Genomic DNA, 17447 nt, shown 5'->3' with positions numbered 1-17447 from the left:
AATCTGTTGGCACAACTGGCTCCAAGACAGAAACACACTCAAAGAAAAGAGAAAAGACAAGCACAAAACAAGCAAATGATGACCGAGGTAACACCCCCGAAATCACTAGACTCTAACAAAACAGGACTGACTCGATGCAACAAGACAGACCCAACTGACTCTGTATGAAAAGACTGACTCTATACAACGGAGCAGACTCTAAACGACATAACAAAACACCATTGCTCAAAAAGTACAAAAACCAGCATTCTCAAATGCTCAAAACAGTGTATGCCATACGCCACATCTGGAGTAAATCGAGCGCCACCCGCAGCTGGTTCATCCCCCGATCACATGGTCACATTATCCCCCCAAGTTCACCGATCCAGTACCGATATACTTTGCAAGACTGGGCGCGGTGATGACCCCGTTGTCAATCAAATCTTGCACTTCGTGACGAAGATGAAAGCAATTGTCGATGCCATGACCGGTTTATTGATGGAAGGCACAGTACTGGGTAGCATCATACGTAGCCGGAAAAGGATTCGGGAGAGGGTGAGGCTCAAGGGGTTTGAGATGGCCTTGTCCAACAAGGATTTGGAGAGCTTTGGACAAAGGCATATAGAGGGCATGGAAGACCCTCTGACCTCGGGGTTGGTACCTCAAGGTTTGTGGATTTTTGCTGGACGCACCAGCAAAAGGATTCATAGGCGCCGATTGGGTTTGCTGATCTCTTTTGAGTACAGGGTTAGAGCTGAAAGGAACATTTCTGGTACAATGGTCCTTCTCCCGGTTTCCCCTTTGATTCAGACTGCCCACAACTTGAGTAACGAAAGTGTCATCCACAGTTTTTGCAACAACTGCGAGGACTTGCTCTTTGTTCAGTCCCTCGGCTTTCAAAGCCTCAACAGCGAACAGAAGATGTTCATGGGGATCCATGCCCGCCCCTACCTTGTTCTTTCCACTCGCCTCCACTTTGCCAAGGGATTAGCCTTCCTCAAATGCAGTCCGTCCCAAGACTGGGGAGCCTTTTGACATGAAATTCCCAGTATGTGGTGCAGTCGATGATGGAGCCAATGTCCTAGAGGCCAGATCTGTCACAGTTCTTTGAAGATCTTTAATCATTCCCATCAACTCAGAAGTAGTGGGTTCACGGGTTTGAGATGATTAGGGTTCAGGTGCACCCATCATGCATAAGTCCATGCTTTCTGGGATAAACACCTCAGGCTTTGGTAGATGGGCCGGGATGATGTATATGCTGGGGTCATAGGTGGATGGCAGTATATGGATGAGATTGAGGTAGGCAGGAGATGTTTGGTCATTGGGGTCTGAAAGTGGAGCTATCATCCGGTTGTCGATGAGATTTTGGACCTCATGACGAAGGCGATAGCAACGGTCGGTGCTATGACCGCGCTGCTGATGGTACACACAATACTTGGAGGGCTTATGTCTGGCTGGGAGTGGGTCAAGTAGAGGTTGAGGATCGAGGGGTTTGAGATACCCTCTTTCCATCAAGACTTTTAGTGCGCTAGTCAGGCTCATATAGAGAGGGGTGAAAGTTCTGCCCTGAGCTCGAGCTGGGCCGGCGGTTTGTAGGCTTGGTTTGGAAAAAGGGTTGGTTGTGGCAACTGTATTGATTTCGGTGGGTTTGGGAATAGCGCTACTACCAGCATTGGTACTTCCTGAAATCACCCTCTTTGTCGGTTCACTTGTTCTGGGAATGATCCCATTGTTGAACGCATTCTCGATCTGAACCCCCAGTTCATGCAAACTTTTGAAAGTGAATAGCGGAGCGACTATCAACTTTTGCAACATATCATGCTCGAGGTTTCGCACCATCATCTACACTTGATCCCTCTCAAAAGGGCGGTGATCTGTCATCTGTGCTGCCTTTGTTCTCCACCTCACAACAAACTCCACAAAAGGCTCTATTGGGTTCTGGCGGGTTGCTTCAAGCTCTTGGATGGTCATTTCAACTTGGGTATTGTAAGAATACTGATCAACAAAGGCCTCAGCCAATTCTTCCCAGTTTTGCTTCACTGTATTCTCCAACTTGGCGTACCAAGCGGCTGCTACACCCGACAAGGTTCTTCCATACAGAGAGAGTTTATGTGGCTTAGTCAAACCCATTGGCTTCAGGATATCCAAGAAAAGCCAGATATGACCATAGGATCTCCGGACCCGTCGAAACGGTCAATATGTGGCATTTTGAATCTATCTGGGAGACGTACGGAAGCCTCGATGTACCCATCCTCAATGTCGAGAATGGAGTTAAGGCCCTGTACCTTTTTGAATTGCTTCTCAAGGTTCGCAATTTTCACTGCGGTTGGATCGAGGTCATTAGCATCAAGGGGATAAAGCCTCTCATTAGGCTACACCGGGGGTCTGAAAACTCAGGCATGAGCCAACCCTTCTCGAGGATCTAGACCCTGCAAATCTTCAGCTGGCGGAAATGGGTCAAAGTTCGGCTGGGGTCCCAAAGCTGGATGTGAGGTAGATGCCCCAGATGGGTATTGCGTTTCAATACTGGTCTCAACCTGCATGGCGGTTCCCTGATTTACCGCTGCTATCACGGCCACCAATTCTTCCGAACCCTGTGCCATCACGGTCTACTGAGTCTGAACAAAGGTGATGTGACTGGTGACTGATGGATCAGATGAACCAGTAAGCCTTGACTGGCCTTTCTTTGCCTTGCCTCAGCGAAAGAACACTGGTTGTCCTTGAATTGAATCTCTAACCTAGCAAAGTCTATCAGCACTAGTGCAATGTACCCGGGAGATATCGGAGCCTTCTGAAGCTATGGTTCCAGGACTTCCTAGCAAAAGAGAAAACAGACAGCACCTCAGCTCAACTTCACCAAAACAGATACGAGCATAGCAGGATGACTGTGCCCTCTACTGAATTCTGCCCCAAAATTTTGCCTCAAATCTGATACCCTCGGGTAAAACTGATTCTTCACATTCTGATGCCCGCAGGCCTGATACCCCGACTTGTAAACTGATATATGCATTCCTGTAGAGACGCACTCTAAAGCACATAACAAACAAGTGAGAGCCAAAACACCCCTATGTTGGGGTAGGGTTTCCCTGTCCTATTTTGTCAAGAACTAGGGTTTCACTACGCACGCAGCGGTTTCAAACAACCTATAATCTGGTAAGCAACCTGTCCTAGCTTGGAATGGTCACTATGGATTCCGAATATGCACTAGGTCGAATAGTCAAAAAATGGGTACCCCGGTAAAACCGGGGTTTGTGTTCCCGTCGTGGCAGAGCCCGCAACCGGTTAGCCTTATGGCACGCTTTTCGAAGCGAGCTTCCGGCAAACCATTCAGGAATAGTATACGGTAAACACGGTGTCCTAGGCGCACTAATGCAAATGCAATGCAAAGAGACACATAAGTGTAATCAAAACAAGATATCATGTGTCCGAGTCAAGTTCTCTAATTCTTCAACAGAGTCGCCAGAAACTGTAGACGTCCCCGAACGTTCTGGGAGAAAAATCTCCCGTTTCGTTCATATGGGCTCACTACAATTCAGGACTCAATGTCACAGTCTTGTATCTAATCTCGCAGAGTGCAATACAAGACCGATGAATCATCAAATAGTCCAAATCTGGCAAATCATTTTGGAAAACAGATTTTTTTGAAAGAAGTGCCAAACATGGACTGCTTTGCCAGATACAGGGTCGCCACCTAAATATTTTATTTTTGGAGAATTTAGAAAACCCTGACTCGTGCCTAAGGCCACGTGTTCGTCATCACCAAAGTTGCCTCGGCTCGGGAACTTGGGTACGATTGGGGAAGGTCACTTCGTGAGCACCCCCGCTCGCCCGATCAAAGATCGGCCTCTACTAACCATGATATCTAGTTTTGAAAACATTATGCGTTCTTATTCCGGTTATTAGCCTAGATTTACTATGTGATGGGTACAGCATACAAGTATAGACTGGATCGCCTAAATTGAAACAAAACATTTCATGTTTGTTTTTTAAAGTGGTTTGCTACTCACAAGTAGGCTTAAAATGCAGATTTTGCCATCCTCGGGTGGGCTTAGAAAACGTGATTTTGCCACTATCTAGTGGGCTTAAAACTCACAGTCAATGCATTTATTCCAATTCAGATAATCCAACCTTCACCCACAAGCATTCAGGCAGGTATATCACATAAGCAAGTAGCCTCATGGTAAGCATGATATCATGGCAGTCACTCACACGCATGCAAGGATGCTAAAGCATAAATACTTACCGAGTACTCCAAGCCAAAACAGAAGCTATGTTAGAAATCCATGCATGATCCTAACTATGCTGAAATGCCTAATGCAACACATGCAAAAATACAACTACAATAGGCTCGACTATTCTACAATGACATGTGAAATACTACAACTAACATGTATTTAACTCGGAATTGAAGTACAATGCAGTTAGTATGATGCGCCGAGCCCGGTGCATGCAAGACAGATGAATGAATACAAACATACGAGTAGAAGTATGCTAATTGAAACATGCCCTAATCTAACCATCATAAGCTGGTAAATAAAAGGGAGAAAGAAGTGGGGTTGGAAGACATACATCACACTCATGCACACTTATTACAACATTGCCCTCACTCGAAGGGCCCGAATAAATAATACAGTCCGAATAAATAATTACAGTTCGAATGAATGATTAAATATTCCAAAACCCTAATTAATTAACAAATTAACTAGGAAAGCAAATAAACTAGCATGCAAATTCATGGACCGCCTTAGCTTTGTTCCGAATGATGAAAGATGCATGCTCGAGTTGCCTTGCACAGAAATCCATTGCGATGCCCCGATTCGCCTCTGTTTGCAATTAATCCCGGAATGTTGTACAAGGCCTTAGAAGGTTGCTGATTTCTGATTTGCTGTAACAGAGAGCAAGAAAGGGGCATGGCAAAGTATTTTCACATATGTATGCACAACTCGATCCTTGTGCCACCAATCACGCATCTCGATGCACGATGGTCGAGGAGTCGAATTGCACGACTCAATGTGAAATGAATGCACATATAAACACAACAAGGCCTAGACTCCATCATGGTTAATCCGGAGTGTCGGCGACCGGAAATTGAGACAAGTTTCGTCACTTGGAGTACGAAGCGTCCCTCGTTTCCCGTGCTTGGGCTAACTACTATCCCAAACATAATGCAAATGAGATGGCATACATAATGCGACTAATATGTAACCTAGCATACGCAATGCTATGGACTAAAATGGCATACACAATGCACGTGATGTAACATGGCATACAAAATGCTCTAACATGCAACCTATCATACGCAATGCTATAGACTGAAATGGCATACACAATGCATGATGGACTTACACCAACATGAGTGGACCTCAGCCACACTCACGTCAATGGCCATATGATGGAAATGAGACAACCGAAACACATACAAACATGCACGATGCAAGGAATCGATCCTAAGGCATCAAATGCCACTCTACCAAAGCATGGAAAAGGATGCAATAGGGCATACAAACACACAAATTCCAGCTCTAAAACATGATACAAAATGATTCCGAAACATGCAAATATGGCACACAATGCAAGCTAGGGGGCCCGGGTACCGAAACTAGTAAAGTGTGTTACTCTAGAGGTACCCAAAACAATGCACTAATGGCAAAATCAACCCCAAACAGACCCTGGGCAGGTCTGAAATAGTGGGGAAATGGCCTAAAATGATGGCTCGGAATGCAACGAAATGGAGCTCATTCAATGGTCGGTAAACGGGGCATACAAGCCCGACTCTCAAACGCATTTAAAGAGTACAAATCATGACAATATGGCATTCGAACAAGCTCTGAAATATGATGTCTAATGGCCCCAAAACAAGGAAATACCTCAGCATATATATGTAATGAACCTCGAAACTCAAAGCTAGGCAAGTGTATTGAACTACAAGCATGCAAAAAAAACATCATTCGACCATGAGACCCAAAAACAGACCTAGGGTAGTCCAAAATATGCACAAAATCAGTTTAAGGCAAGGACAAAATGTGCTAGAATCAAGGGTCAACAAAGCATGCAAAGAAAGCTAGTGAACCATGATTTACACTATAGCTATATGAAGCACATGAGGGCTCACCGAACCAGCCAAAAAAAGAAGTATGCCATGCTAAAATATGCCTGAATAACCACTGAAACTCAGTCAATGCATGCAAAAATGATAGGCTCCTTTGGAGGGCCATGCAAGGGGTTGTTCAACACATACAAGATAGACATGCAAAATGACAAAACCACCTCTGGAAATCAGTTATGAGGGCCCTAAAACTCACCAAAAAGGTCCTGAAATTAGCCTAGGAAACATGCAAGTGAAAGCCCTTTTGAAAGGCCTTGAATAGGATTGCTCTACACATGCAAAATAAACACTTCATATGGCAAAATGGGCTCCGGGCAGAGCCAAGGCAGACCTTAAAACTCACCAAATAGGGACTGAAATGTGACTTCACAACATGCAAGTAGGAGCCCCTTTGGAAGGCCAAAAGGGCCAACAAACAAGACAAGGAGAGAGGGGGGCACCCCCCCCTGATTTTGGCTCTCAAAACAGTATGCTAGCCACTAAAAATCCACTGGATTTCAGTGGCTAGAAGACCAAACAAAGCATGAAACAAAGGCCTAGATGTAAGGCTCAAAACAAGATGCAAACAAGCATACAAGGGGGTAGATGACCCCCAACAAAAAAATGTCCTTAATCAAACTTCAAGAGGGGCTCAAAATAAGACTCTTTTCAGTTTATGAAAAATCTCGAAAATGCTTGCAAGTAAGGCTAAGATAGGAAGTAAAATAAGCCTACAAAGAGGGATGGAGCATACGAGGTAGATGACCTCAAACAGAAAAGTATCCTTAAACAAACTTCAAGAGGAGCTCAAAATAAGACACTTTTAAGTTTAAGATGAAACCCAGAAATGCTTTCAAATAAGGCTAAAGAATGAAGCAAAACAATGTCAAAATGGGGAAAATAGAGACTCACCCTTGTAGAGAAGACCTCCAGCAACTTCTGGACCAAGATGGTGAGCCTTCAACCTCTGCAAATCAGTTCCAAGATGCTTAGATGGATGATGGAGGTGGTAGACTATAAGTGGTAGTGTAATAGGGCAAGAACAATGGAGTTTTGAGCACAAAAGAGAGAGATTTGGAGGAGAGTGTATCTATGAGCTCCAAACAAATTCTCAACCCTTGCCAAGGAAGGAGAAGGCTTCCTTTATAGAGGAGAGGGTATAAGGCTTCTCCAAGAAGCTTCAAAGCTAGGTTAAACATCCTCCATACACGTGTATGGAGGATGTAACAAATGTCTTCCAGCTGGAACACACTAAGGGAGACAAAAAAGTTGAGAGCTGGCCGACCAGTTCAAGTGGTCGGCCGACCACTTGCCCAGGTCGGCCGACCACGGGTCAAAAGGTTCAAGCTCAAAAGCTGGTTGTCCATGAAGCCCTTGAAGTTAGCTTTCCAATGCCACAAACTTTGTATTAAAATTCCTCATGTGCAAAAAGTTATGCCTGTTGTGGTGAAGCCGCGCAGATTCGATCCAATCGGATTGATGCCCTACTTTAACCGACCATATCTCCCCCACCCGGACTTGGCTTTAGGAGATTCTTGAGTGAAAAATGAAGCCCCGAAAGTAAGCTTTCCAACGGTGGTGGCCTCATATCTTAAATCCAAGTATGTAAATGAATAAGCCCGATTTGGCGTGGACCGCTCGACTTTTTCTCTCCTACCCGAATTCATGCCGAACTTCTCCCAAACTAGTTTTCCTCTCTCTTCTCCTCTTTTCTTCAACTCCAAACCCCTAGACAAGGTGTTTTGAAAGATTTTTCAAAGATTTCATCTCTCTTTCATTCATTTCCACTTTGTCCTTGCTCGATTTACCGAAAAACGCAACATTTGACAAAATGTGAGCCTCGAAACATCGTAAAAACTTTATTTCAAAAATGTTTTGAAAAAAAAGGTTTTAAGGTCTAAAATATTTTGATCAAGATTGTTTTGGTCCAAAAAGGGGTATGAAGTTGAGATTTGACTCTCTCTTTGCCGAAGAAATTGAACCTTTCCCCTGCACACCTTTCTTCACTATGTAAACCATCAGTCGCGTCCAAGTCCTAAGGGCGGTCAAAAATGGGGTGTCTACAGTCGTCTTTACTCCAAAATCACCGAACCATACTACAACAACAACAACAATGAAACCTTAGCACATCAAAGCCTTGAAACGAGCATGGAAAATAGAAACGTATCCATCTGAATTAGAATGATGATCAAAAGCGTGAAGATAGAAACTACCAAAACAGAATAAACAAAAAAAAAGGCAACGTCGTTTGTGTATCAACACAATATATATATATATATATATAAGGGCATAATAGTTTATTTGAAAATATAAAATTAGTAAAATCGACCTGATGGAATAAAAAGAAAAGTAGATGAGACTAATTAGGTTGTAATAATCCTTTGTGGACTTAATGGGTTACAACAACTCTAAAATAGATTTATCAATAAAAAACCTTTTTTTTAAACATTAATGTTTAATGTTTTTATATATTTTTTTATTATTTTATATCAAAATAATTTAATAATCTCTACACTAACAACTATCATCAAAACAAACACAATTTTACTTAATCTCCTCACTATCAATCCCCTCACTAACAATCCCCTCACTACGAATCCCCTCCATTCTACCTCTAAAAACAAACCAAGCCTAAGAGATGTTTTTTTTGTCTTCAATTAAACCAATTAGATGTTAAAAGGTTGTGTTTTTTTTTTTAATTTTTTTAATGGTTTGGTCTCCAGATCAATTTATGTGTATCTCAATTAATTTTTACCTCTAAATCGCAAATGCATATTGCACTAATCAGACTCGTTCATTAAGCGAAATGCATATTAACCGACAAGAAAATTTCATTTTTACTCTTATACTTTACCTCTATTTTTAATTACACCTTCAGATTTTGAATAATTTAAATTTTATCCTTAATTTTTTTGAAATCGTATCAATTTAGCTCCTATCGTTAAAAAATTACATTTTGGCCTTAAATTTCAAAAGAAAGATGCAAACTCATCCTCTTCTACCCAAGCTCACCCTCTCCGGCACACTCTCCGGCAATTCACACCACCACAACCCCCATTCTCAATCCATAGCACCAAAAACAGAGGATTTTATGTAAGAATGAGACAATTACAAACCATTGTAGCTTGCTTTTCGTGCTCCTTTCAGATACGATAGCCCTACAATTTGGACTCCCGTGATTCTGAATTTGATGTCACAAGTGCAATGTAAAACAAATAAATATAAAAAAGTCTAAATCCGACAAATCTTTTGAAAAATGGATTTTGAATCAAAATGTCAAAAATTGACTGTTTTGCCAGATTACAGAGCCACCACCTAAATATTTTTGGAAAATTTAAGAAACTTGGGACTCGTGCCAAAAGTCACTTATCTGTCATCACCAGAGTGTCTTAGCTGGGAAACTTAGATACGAGAGAGGAAGGTCATGAATTGAGCACCCCACTCACTAGATCAAAGATCGGGCTCTACTAATCATGATGTGATTCTTATTTACATTATATGTTCTTGTTCCGATTTATTAGGCTAACTTTACTAGGTGATGCATGCAAGTATAGACTAATTTGCAAAAGTTAGAACATTTGATTTCATGTTTGTTTGAAAAACAAAAAGTGTTTTAAATACGCGTCACTTAAAATAGTGAGTTTGTATGTACATTAATCACTTTATCCCAATTTTAGCAATTAGTCTTCATCCACGGGCGTTAAAACAAGTATATCAATTAAGCACCTAGCCTCATGATATTATGCTTGGCATGGCAACAATCACACTTATGCAATATGCTAAAACAATAAGTGCTCACCTAGTACTCCAAGGCAAGCCAAATAAAGAAAAATGATTAGAAAATATGCATGTTCCTAAACAATACAATGTGACTAATGCAACGCACACATTTATGCAATTTTTATAAGCTCGGCTATGAGCATGGTATATGATCCAATTCAAGACATGTGATAAATCACGTTTTCAAGCAATGAAATTGATATTAACATTGGTTAGTATGATGAGCTGAACCTAAATGTACATGAAACAAGTGTATGCAAACATGGGAATGCTAAGCAAATATGATGCGCTATGCTGCCATCATAAGTGGGTAAATAAAAAGAAGAAAGAAATGGGGGTTGGAAGACATACACCATTATTACATGTTTGCCCTCATGTAAGAGGGTTCAAATATCCAAGTGTCCGAATTAAAACTAGCTATTACAAATCCAAATGAATAAATTAAGCTAAACTAATTACTATTTACCTATTCGAACGAATTCTAATTTAACTAGCTATCTATCAACAAGGGTATTGTAACAATACTAACTACAACAATAATATACAAATGAAATTGCAACCATAATGTTTACAATGACAATAATTACAATAAGAATAATAATACAACAATGATATTTACAAGGAGGCTAATAAAACTATTGATCTAAGCAACCATGAGGATGATCGCATGCACACTGCCCAGAAGTTGTTCTGTCTGCCCAAACTACTCTGCCTCACCTTTAGCCACTGCCCTCTGTTTCTGCAAAAGGTTACTGCTTACCACACATTGGAGGCCAGCCGGCCCCCAGTGAGGCCCGACCAGCCCTCAATAAGGCCAGTTGGCCTTAATTTTCATGCCAAAACCTGTTTTGTGCACTGAGGTGATATCAGTGCAAACAAAGCCTTTCTAGGCCCTATTTGTCCCTTCTGCTCTCCTCTATCATGAAACTCAAGAGAAGAGTGAATTCGAGTCCGAAACCATCAATTGGCACAAGTTGATGGCTTGATGATTTCGAACACAATTTGGACAAAATAATTAATAAATGCAATGAAGACGACCACCCCTCCCTCTCATCATAGAGGCTCAAAGAGGGAGATAGACACGCTTCAAGTTTCGTCAAAATATCATGGATTGATAAATGACAATGCTCGAAGCGATGGACTCGACATAACGTCCGATCGAATCCAACTAATTTTATTCATCTTCTTTATATTGGTTTCATTGATTTTAGGTCAATTTTTATTAGTCCTTTCCATTACTTAATCAATTTGTTCGAAGTGATGTTTAAGTTCATTAAATGAGAAGAAATGTCAAACGAGAAGTGATCTGTAGCTTGAAAGAGAGATTATACATTGGCGATGAACCTCCGTAGAGATTAAGCCATTGAGCATATGTCTCTTTCTCATGCCTTGAATAACAATCAATCGCTTGAAATGACTCTCAAACATAGACATTAAACAAATAAAGCTATCAACTCAAACAACTCGGCGTCTAAGGCCTAAACAACCGAATCTATGAGGACGTACAACACAACAAGCAAATATTCAAAGCATAAACTAATTTAATAAATTAGGTCAACCCTAAACAGCCCCAAAAGTGTAAAAACAGTGACAAAATTACTTCAAAAAGGGGAAGAAAGTGAACACAAGTAGGAGGGGACAAGTTAGACAAGCAACCTTGCACTACAAACATGATATTCAAAGCATAAATTAATTAGATAAGTCAAACAGCCCCTAAAAAAAAAAAAAAAAAGTGACAAAACTACCCCAAAAACAACCTGAAAATAGTTTGAAAAACTAGAAAAAGTAAGCAAAGATTAAAGAGAACAAAACTAGTAAGCAAGCCTAAGGAAGGGTGGCTAACGCCTCCACTTTTTACAACTTCAAATCACATATTTTAGCCTCTGAAAATAGTCCAAAAAAGTCCAAAAAACAGTGGCTAAAATCATGTTAAAAGAGCACAAAAGATGGGTAAATAAAGAGATACAAAACTAGTAAACAAGTCTGAGGAGGCGTGGCTAACCCCTCCACTTTTGGAACTTTTAAATCACATTTTTCAGCCTTTTCAAACTCTGAAAATCAGTATATATATACAAGAAAAATAGAGGAAAAGATTAAAGAAGAAGGTCCAAAATTATATCTTTTGAAAAGAGAGGTAAGCTCTTAGTTAAGAAACTTGATTCCAACACCCTTAAGTTTCTGAAATTTCGTTTGAATCTCAACAAAAAGCTCCAAGAACAAGCTCTAATAGTGTATGTATAGCTAAAAGGTGATATGAAGTCAAGGAAGGTTTTGGAAGGAAGATGGATGTTCTATCAATGTCTAAGCTTTTTAGAAGGTTTTTCTAACCTTAAAATCTGAAGTGGGAGGTCCTATTTATAGAATTGGAACCAATTTGGTTGAAAATATCTTCAAACAAAGCCAACTATCCAATTCCCGCCAGTTGTTTGTTTGGCGCTATTGAGAGTCGGCCGGCCCCCAAAACACACGGGCGGACCCAAAAATGAAAGGCCAGCTGTAAAAGGCACAAATTCACTATTTTTCATTGAAAGTCAACCATCTCTAAATGAACCACGACCGGATCTAAATGGACCCGGCTGGCTCCAAAAATCTGTACTTCAGGCCCAATTTCAAACGGGCATATCTCCTTCATCCGGATTCTGTTTTAAGTGATTATTGAGTCTAAATTGAAGTCAAGGAAGTCTATTTTCCAATGGTGGTTGCTTCACATTCTAAGTGTACAAAGAGATATGCCTAATTTAGTAAACATTACTGATTTCTATCTTAACGGATTGATGCCCAACATTTTCCTAAACTAGTTTTCTTCCATCCTCTCCTATTTCCTTCAACTCCAAACCTATAAATAAGATGGTTTTAAATATTTTTCAAAGAGTTCACCTCCCTTCCATGTATCTCCACTTTGTCCTTACTCGGTTTATCGAAAAGTGTAATATTTTAAACGAAATGCGAGCCTCGGAACATCGTAAAAACATTTGAAAAAATATTTTGAAAAAAAAAGTGTTTTAAGGTTTAAAATAGTTTTGGTCAAAATGGGGTATAAGGTTTGGGATTACAGCTTGAATCGAAATTTCTTCGCTAAGAATTCAAAAGATTGCATAGTGTAACTTTCATCATTGGGTGTTTGGAATAAAACGCTCAAGTCTTAAGGGCGGTCAAAAATGGGGTGTCTACAATCACCAACAAGCATGGAAGACAAACAAAGAAGAAGACCCATTGCCATAAATACCTCAAATGGGTTCTCTGGTTTTCTCTCTCCTCCTACCTCCTCAGCTCCTTCTTCACTACCCATCAATCCCTACTGCTTCTCTCTATTAAACCACCACTGTTTCTCTCTCTAAGACCACCTTACCCTCTCGTGCCCTGTTCGAGTCCCTTAACAAAACCCATATCCAAAAACTCAAAGCTTATTAAGCTCTGAGTTTATTGAAGGTTTTGAAAGTCTATATATATGATTTGCTATCGAAATACAACACTGATTGGCTTTCGAATGAGAGGTGTAGCAACCACCTCTTTGCTTCCAAGGTAGCTATACACAGAGTTCTGTTGAATAGCGATATTCAGATGCTCGACCCGAATGTGGCTGACTTCTTCTTTGTCGCAATCTATGTCTCTTGTAACTTTAGCTCCGTCAATAGCTTCCCAGCGATTGATATCATCAGTGGTCTGGGTCATCTCATCAGAGCATACATTCTAGAACCGGAGCCAAGACTCCGACCATGTTCGCCGCCTTCTCCAAACACTCTCTATACCCATCTCCACTCACAGTATTCCAACACTACACCAAACCAAACACACCCTTCACTTCTTCAACATCAAACCCACCATTCTCTACTGCAACACTCGTCAAATTCCTAACCAATTCACTCACACTGCTCTTGAATTCAACCCACATCGCTTTAACAATCAATTAAGACCTGCTATAATTTACCTTATCTCGAACTGGGTTGACACTTTCATTGAAGAAATTGTATGTATCGTATCTTAAGAAACAACCATTGAGGTAGATTCTAGTAGAGACAGCGGACAGGCAGTGGGGGAGCCTGGTACGACTGATGGCATTATAGAAGAGACAATCAATATGGAGAGGTCACGGTGGCATTGGGCAAAGCCGTAAATGGGTACTATTGATTCGTTGGATTCTTCAACAACCTTCATCTCCATGTTAATCCACCTCTCAAAAAAAAAAAAAAACCTAATGCTTAAAACCCTAGAATCCCAAAAGCAGAAACAACATAAGATTCCCAAAATATGATTTTATTCGCAAAAAACCCATCTCCAAAAGCACAAAAAACATAATAGAAAATGTCTAGAATTTCATGACTCACAAATTACAATTAATCTCTCTCCAAAGTAGCTCCGTCAATTTCTCGAATCAATATCATTTTTAAAGAAACCCAAGGAAACAAATGATGCTATGGGGGTAAGAGAGTGGTGCCGAAGAGTGGGGGTTGCAATGGTCGTGAAGGTGTGAGTTTGCCAGAGAGCGTGCCGAAAAGGGTGAGTTTGGGTATGAAAGGTTGAGTTTGCATCGTTCTTTTGAAATTTGGGGCCAAAATGTAATTTTGTTAACCTTTTCCATTTCAAATTTGACGGTAGGGGCTAAATTGATACGATTTCAAAAACTTAAGAAGTAAAATTGAAATTATTCAAAGTCTAAGGGTGTAATAAAAAATTAAGGCAAAGTATAAGGGTAAAAATGAAATTTTCTCTATTATTAAAAGTAGTGTTTTTTCTTTATTTAGGTAGCACATTCTAAAGGCTTACTTTAAAAATAAAAAAAAAAAGGTCACATCAGTGTGTATTTTCTTAATTACATATAGAATTCTACACAAACTCAAATCTAATTTAAATTATACTAACTTTACCTATTTTATATGGACTCTATTTGACAAATATTTATTTTTCATATATTTCATGGTAATTGAGATAATTCACAAACCTAATACTAAGTGTGCGTTTCACGTTTTTCTTACTAATTCTTTCGAAGGTATTCACTATGTCTGGTTTTAATTTTCTAAATTCAATTTTTATAAAATCTTGTGATAAAAATAATAGTTAAAAACTATTATGTAATGAGTGGTTGTTTTCTCATGGGATTAGATGTCTAGAAATGACTATTTTTAGTGAATCTAATGTTTGGTTGGACGGACTAGATAAAATAAATGAACAAAAGATTATTTTACCGTTTTTCAATTGTTTACTAAGTAATAGCAATATTAAATATATCTTTAATATTTTAATTATTTTTAACTAAATTAAATAAAAATTTATTTTATTTTATTTTTTACACAATCAAATAAATTTATTTTATAAAAAAAATAAATAAAATATCAATAAAAATATATGTTATTTTTTAATTAAAATTTTAAATAAATTTATTTTAAAAAATAATAATTAAATAATGAAATTAAATAAAACATGTATTAAAATTTAAATAATGAAATTAAATAAAATATAAACAAAATTTTAAAATAAAATATCTATAAAAAATTATTTAAAAAAATTAAATAAATAAAACATCAACAAAAAGTTAATTTAAATTTTATTGAATTTTACTAAATATAATACATAATTAAATAGTGGATGGTCAAAATGGTCATTTCACCACTTAATTCCAATAGTAAATAATCCCATGAAAATTGTCCCACCCTTCCCTTCCCCGGGATAGTATAACCCCACATATGGGGATAAGGAGTTCGGCCGGACTCCATGTCCAGCAGACTTAAAAAAAAAAATAAACGCCGGATCATCCATTTCCAATGGATTACAATCCAAATAGTAAATAGTCCTCTACTTATCACCCAATCAAACGCACCCTTATTTTTAGGATTGGGCATCTCACCACGAGAAAATTTGAGGGGCCCGTACTATTACAGATCTCATTTCGATAATTCGAACTGTTCATTTTATCGCATGTATCTCTAAAAAAATAGATGGTTTATTTTAAAAATAAATTTGTTGTTCATTTTTTCGAAAATAAATGCAATAAATAAAAAAATTACGATTATTGAATCGAACTAATTTTTTTATAGATAATATAAATTAAAATTCTTACAAAATAAATAATTCATATTATCAAAATGTGATCATTAATAGACCCTATAAACCTCTTAAATTTTGTGATATTGATATTTTGAGATAAGCCCAACCCTATTTGTAAACCATCACCCTCATGTTCATGCGGAAGTAGTTACAGGCCACCCACATATCCAACTGTTTCATAACCCCATTAGTTTGATGCATTGCTGACTTTTAGGCGATGTTACACCGAGGCTTTTTATCTTCTGCGTGACTCCATACAGTGATTTTTTATTTTATTTTATTTAAATTTACTATTATTATTAGAGACATTTCTTTTTTTTTTTTACAAATCTCAATTTTACTACTTATATTCCAATCAATCTAATCTTTTTTCTTACATTTTAGTCCTATAGGTAGCCAGTTTATAATACGATGGTACTACATGCATCAATTGATATATTAACTAATGTACCAACATGCCTTATAATATTATTACTGACCTCACCTATTATATAAATTATAAATGCCCAAAACTTCTAAAATTATGTCACATCATTTATTAGAACACTAATTGCTATACTCATTGGTACATATAGCATTATTCTTTAGAATATTAACTTTCTATGAATAAACATTTTGCTCATTAGTGGTGCTACATGCACTAATTAGTGTACACACTAGAGTAACAACTAGTTTTATGATATTATTATGGAGAAATTTACAACATGCACCATTTCAAATGGTGCACATTGTAAAAAAGTTATATTTTTTTATAATGAATGTTATAATTTTTTGTGATGTGTGTTATGACATTTTATAATAAAGTTATAAATAGCAAATTTATGATATGCACTCTAAAATTAAGAATAATAATGTTATGATATTTTGTGATTTTTGTTACGACACTTTGAGATTTTGTTATGACATTTTTCATTGAAAAAAAATTATGACTTTTGTAGTGAAAAAGTTATGACATTTTGGATTTAAGTTATGAATTTTGTGAAAAAGTTATGAAATGCATACCATATGCGCATTTTTTAGGGCAACAATGATATATCCCTCTAAATCAATGAGTTCTAATGAGCTCTAATGATATGAAAAGTAAAAAAAAAAAAACAAACAAACAAACAAACATCACTATCATAGTGGGACCCACACCCCATTAGAGCTCCTTTATTAGAGTATCAAAATAATTTTGTTTTTAGGGTGCATATTGTAACATCTCCCTATTATTATTAACCACATTTATTATACAAAATTTTTTTTAAGAACCCTGGTATTAAGATTTTATAGCATAAAGGACAGTCAATATTTTCATGATGTCTAAGGTCCCTCAACATCAATCCAGAGAAAATTCGATCCAGAGATTTCTCTGTGATTTGGACAAATCACAGAGAAAATTCTAAATTTCTCCGGACACATCACAGAGAAAATCTCACCAGAGAATTTCTCTAGATTCAACCCAGAGAAATTCCCCTCTCCACTCCAGAGAAATTTACTCAACCCCTAGAGAAAATTCCCTCCAACCAGAGAAATTCACTTATGTCTTCTGTAGTTTGATGGCTTCAGTGATTTGGATGCA

This window comes from Camellia sinensis, chromosome 11, assembly GCF_055761805.1.
Source record: "Camellia sinensis isolate YWXY chromosome 11, ASM5576180v1, whole genome shotgun sequence".
In the NCBI taxonomy this organism is placed as follows: domain Eukaryota; kingdom Viridiplantae; phylum Streptophyta; class Magnoliopsida; order Ericales; family Theaceae; genus Camellia; species Camellia sinensis.
This window is presented reverse-complemented; position numbering follows the sequence as displayed.